Source organism: Myotis myotis, unplaced genomic scaffold (assembly GCF_014108235.1).
Source record: "Myotis myotis isolate mMyoMyo1 unplaced genomic scaffold, mMyoMyo1.p scaffold_m19_p_11, whole genome shotgun sequence".
Classification (NCBI taxonomy): domain Eukaryota; kingdom Metazoa; phylum Chordata; class Mammalia; order Chiroptera; family Vespertilionidae; genus Myotis; species Myotis myotis.
This window is the reverse complement of record NW_023416315.1, coordinates 12526798-12532428: the sequence shown is the minus strand read 5'-3', so window position 1 is coordinate 12532428 and position 5631 is coordinate 12526798. Positions and strand designations below refer to the sequence as shown.

The 5631-nt window shown below is 42.1% G+C and overlaps 1 pseudogene; it reads left to right on the top strand.

Annotated features, from left to right (window-relative positions):
- Positions 1-3359: 3359 nt before the first annotated feature.
- LOC118666560 lies at positions 3360-4427 on the top strand (annotated as a pseudogene).
- Positions 4428-5631: the final 1204 nt, after the last annotated feature.

Here is a 5631-nt window from a genome sequence, read left to right as displayed (position 1 = left end):
TAAAAGTAGAATTCTATAAACTAAATTTCTCTTGAATCAAAATAAAATATGTAGCCTTAACTGGTTTGGCTCAGTGGATGGAGCATCGGCCTGTAGACTCAAGGGTCCCAGGTTCGATTCCGGTCAAGGGCATGTATCTTGATTGCGGGCACATCCCCAGTGGGGAGTGTGCAGGAGGCAGCTGATCGATGTTTCTCTCTCATCGATGTTTCTGACTCTCTGTCCCTCTCCTTTCCTCTCTGTAAAAAATCAATAAAATATATTTTTAAAAAATAAATAAATAAAAATAAAATAAAATATGTAGACAGCATTTCATCGCTATTCAACTGCCACCTTTACAGATATAGTCCCAAAAATAAAAAATAAAAACAACCTAAATGTTAATCAACAGGAGACTGGTTAACTACTTACAGTACACTGTATTATATAACTATTAAAAATAATGTGATAGCTCTGTGTGTGCTGATATGGGAAAATCTGCAAATATATTATTAAATAAAAAATTCAAGGTATAATGCTTTTTTGAAAAAAATCTTAATTATATACACACATATATATGTATACACATACACACACACATGTATGTGTGTCTGGGGACATAGTCCCTTTTCTGTTAGGAAGGGGTGGGAGATTGTGGGAACACTACTATTTATCATTTACACCTCTCAGTAATTGAATTTTTGAAAAACATGTGCTTATATTACTTCTAAATTTAAAAAAATATATCAATAGTTATCTAGACAATGGGATTTAGGGTCATTTACATTTTACTCTTCATTATTTTCGCCATATAAAGAAGCACACTTAAAAAATATCTGGCAAGACAAAACAAAACCCAGAATTTTATTTCATGCCTTATATATTTGGGCAAATACTTTCACGACTAGTTTAAATCATATAGTCTTCCATTGTTTATGTCTTTACAATAAAAAGCCAGACCAAACTAAATCAACCAACCAAACAAACAAAGAAACAAACAAAAAATTCCTGTTTTTTTTTCTCTTCTCTCTCTCTCTCTCTCTCTCTCTCTTTTTGGCAAGAGAGTAAATGACACTTACTAAAAATCCCCTCAGTTTTCTTCTTGGTGCTCTGAAAACAGTCTTTGCAAAAGCTTTGTAATGTTATTATTTTTTAGTAGTAAGCTTTAGTACAGGATTCATCATTTTTCTATAGATTTTGCTTAGACAGTTTTACTCAAAGATTCTATTGTTTCATTGAATAGAATGTAACATCTAACTATCCTTTGGGGTCTGAGACACTGAAAGGTTCTGTCTTGTAATAAGATTGCCACTTTGTCTTCTTCCAGTCCTGGGAGTTAAGCTTTGTGGCAAGTGAAAATGTTCTGCTTTTCTGGGGTCAGAGAAACATAGTGTTAATATCCATGCTCCCATAGGCAGTGCAGTAGAACAAGAGATCTTTTGCCTCTGGAAACAAGCTCAAGATTTCCACGAATGCCATGCCCCAAAATTTAGTAAAAAATATTTCCTTTTTTTCTGTTGTGAAAGGATATGTGATGTTAATTTTCTGGTTACTACTAGTATAGCTAACAATGTTCATCTCTATGCATGAATAAGTGCATTGAGCAGGTGTGTGAAAAATGACATAAATGAAGGCATTGCAAAATAGAGTGGGAGCTGCCATTCCAGAGAAACTGCCTTGCACGTCTTCCTCCTTGAAACTTTGGAATGTTTGGACGGGGTCAAACCAACCTTGTCTTACAAGTATTTGTGAAGCCAGCAGGACAGTGGACATCCTGACCACAAGGACTGATATTAGGAACTCTCTATCTGAAGACAGAATCAGTTACCAATCACGTACAGCCAAGAGCAGCTCAGCTGATCAGCACCTGTAGGAATTATTTGTGTGTGTGTGTGTGTGTGTGTGTGTGTGTGTGTTAATTATTCCTTTCCTTTTCTCAGAAAACCCCTTGCCTTCACACTACCTGGGTTTCTGCCTGAATCTATGCTCCCCAAACTGTAATTCTTCAATTCCAATTAAGTGTTTCTTGACGCTCATTTCAACAATTTTAAGTCCACACTTGTAACAAATCAGTTCTTAATGACTTCTTAAGAAAAAAATATGTTTTTGTTTAAAACTGATCACTTTGAAAGAAAATAAGCAAAACCCAAACACACTTTTAGCTACCAGAACATTAGAGTTACAAAAAAGTCCAGGCTATATTACGTAACTTTAAATGGTGTTCCTAATTGAACTCACCCTACTGTGTCCAGCATAAAACTGCAGAATGTACTTATTTAGAATTGAGCAATATTCATTGGAAAATAAATTTCTGGCAAGTGTACAAAGTATGTGTGGTTCCCATAGAATTAAACAAAAATAGATCTTGTTCAAAATAATAATAAAAATCCCATGGGACTGACTAATAAAAGATGGCTGGCACAATTTGAATTCTATTGCAAGAGCTAAAGTAGACCTTAACGAAGTGGTAACACAGTAGAGTCATTTGTCATTCTTTGTAACTACAGCAGCCCTCCTGGTGACTATGTTCAGATAAGAATTCGGGCTCCTGACCACGCTGGAAAAACAAAATAAAAATTGCTTCTGTATTCTGGGGTTTCAGCAAACCGACAATGCGCCATCCAGACACCACAGATGTTAGCCATCGTGCTGATCACAGAAGAATCAGACTCTAAACACAACTTCTTGTTGCATTTGTGCTAATGTTTCTAAAATGTCATTCCACTGGGCAGGGGTTTTCTCGCTATCAGATTCTAAAATAAGAATAATATGATCAGCCCTAACCGGTTTGGCTCAGTAGATAGAGTGTCGGCCTGTGCACTGAAAGGTCCCGGGTTCGATTCCGGTCAAGGGCATGTACCTTAGTTGTGGGCACATCCCCCGTGGAGGGTGTGCAGGAGGCAGCTGATCGGTGTTTCTCTCTCATCAATGTTCCTAACTCTCTATCCCTCTCCCTTCCTCTCTGTAAAAAAAATCAATAAAATATATATTTTTAAAAAAAGAATAATATGATCATAATATATTGTTCTTTACAATATATTGTTCTTCACATAAGGATGAAAATTATCACGTCAGATTTCAGTTCACTTTGCATATAATAAATACAGCCCAGTCCCAACCCCCTTCCACCGTCATGTAATGTTTACTATTTTCCAAAAAAAAAAAAATTGATTTACAACCATCACTAAATGATTATGCAATTTTTCTATCATTGTAACATTTTTCACATAATAAACTCAGTAATCAGAAAAACATCCTTTATTCAGAATATTCATCTTAGAAAATACAGTCACTGAGGCTTCTTTCCCGGTTCCTCTGAGCGCCGCTGATGGCGAATTCTCTGGCCCGGGGCTGGCTGAGGCCCTTGCAGGTTTCAGAAGATGACGAAGTTAGTGACACCCCTGATCCAAGACAACCGCTCCGGCTGGGGTTCCTGTGCGGTCCCTGGGCGGTTTCAGGATGTGCCCCACCGGCCTCTGAGCGCATCACCACGGAGCGAGATGCCCCTGCGGAGTCTCCAGCGCGGGGTCCACCCCGTCGCCACCGCAGGGGACCTGCCATCCGAAACCTGGCCGAAACCCGGGGGACCGACGCTGTTCTGTCCACAATGATGAGCTGCACCTGCTCCGTGTATTCCTGGGACAACGTGGTCCGGAGAGTCGGGTCCAAGCTCCTCTTTGACCAGAAGTACTGGTCAAAGCTCTGACTTTGACTCCCTGACGGTGAGTGGCATGGCCAAGCCCCCTCGAGGTGAGGGTAAGTCCTTCAACGCGCCTGCAACCTGCACCAACCACAGCGTCTCCCAGCAGCGCCTGGGGATGGGGAAAGAAAGATACAACTTCCCCAGCCCAAACCCGCTGTGGAGGCCGACACGGATAAGAATTAAATCGCCTGGAGACGACGTTGACCTGATTGCCCGCGGTGCGCATGGCTGGGTCGTGACCGGAGCCCATGGGGGAGGGCCCTCCATCACCATCAAGACCCTCAGCGAGTGGGACTCCAGGCGCTCTAATGGCGCTGCCTGGCATCAGAAGCTGCAGTCCCAGCCAGGGGCCGCATTGCCACCCGCCGAGCTGAAGAACAACAGCTACAAGTTGTCCCGATGGACCTGCTGGGCTTTGCTGGCCAGATCTGAGGACCGCAAGCTTGGTTACCTGTCCTGGAACCATGAGAAAGACTTCTCGCACCACGTCATCCTGGGCACCCAGCAGTGCCCGCCCCACGAGTGTGCCAGCCAGAGCCACCTGAGCAGAGAGGACGCCTGGGGCATGCTCACTGCTCCTCCACTTCTGCATGAAGCTGGAGGAGGGCCAGTACCTCGTCCTCCAGGACCCCAACAAGTGGGTCATTCCGGGCTGTGGGACAATGAGGATGAGGGTGAGGATGGGGAGGAAGAGGAAGAAGAGGAAGAAACAAGCCAGCGGGTGATGTGGAGCTGGCGTTTATAAATCCTCGAAGCCCAGGAGGGCCTTTGATGCCTGGTGGAATGTCTGTCTGATACCTGCTCTCTGGAGTTTTGACAAATAGAATAAAGTATGTCTCTGAGAGAGAGAGAGAATACAGCCCTGCAAAACATAGTAAAGATTTGCCTATTCTTCTCGAAGAAAAGTCTCCTAAGAGACAGTAGAAGGAAAATATTCCAGTAAGAAAAGGATGAACTGCAAGCCACCCGTGTGTGTACAAGTGTTCGTTAGCTGGTTTGTCCTTGGAAGTGGCTGCCTGGGGGTATTTCCCATCCCCGAATCCTTTCTAAAGAAAATGAAAAAACCCTTTTCCGATGCTGTTATTCGTTCAGGTGGCCACTCCATAGAAGCCCCCGCAGACTAGAGAGTAGTTCTCCACATGGACCTCACGCTTGCTGGTGCACAGGGCTCCTATCTTCCCACCTCAATGGTCTTTGAATGGCCCTGGAGGTACCACCGAGTCAGGCTGGTGTCAGGGACATTATCTCCCTAAATGATGAAAAAACGGTTAAACGTCACTATAACATGTTTCTAGAATGGCACTGTTACTGAGATTCATGGTGGCAGAATAGAAAGAAGATGGGTTTTTATGTTAGATGAACCCAAACTCAATATCTTGCTTCTACCTTTTCTAGCCAGTAACAATTATTTCATAGAGTTTTGGAGGAGAGTAAATGTGATAACATTTTTAGTGTGCCTTGAATATAAAAAGACACTAAAAATCATAGCTATTATCAGTGTTGTCGTTACTGTTGGTATAATTTCCTTCTCTAATGGTCACACTTAGAAGTTCTATTCCCTCCTTGCCATGCCAATATTTTTCTTTTCAAGTCTCTCATGGTGCTAAAATGTTGGTTAAACAACAGTCTCCTCTACTAGGTTGGAAGCGCCATGAGGGCAGAAGCCTGGCCAACTTCATTTTGTATCCCTCCTTTTAGCCGGGCTTTCATAATACAAGTCGTGTTTTTTTTAATATGCGGAACATGTCTGAATATATCAGAGGCTAATAAAGCTTTTAGGAACCTTTCCAATTTGAAATTACTAAAAATATGCCAGTATTTCAAAAAGCCTAAACTCACCTCCAGAAATGCTTATGAAATACATTTCAACACACAGCCAAGGCCAAGGCATAATGGCAATGTCAAAACGCACAGCAGCACCTTACTGGTGCTTATTAGAAAATAATGCT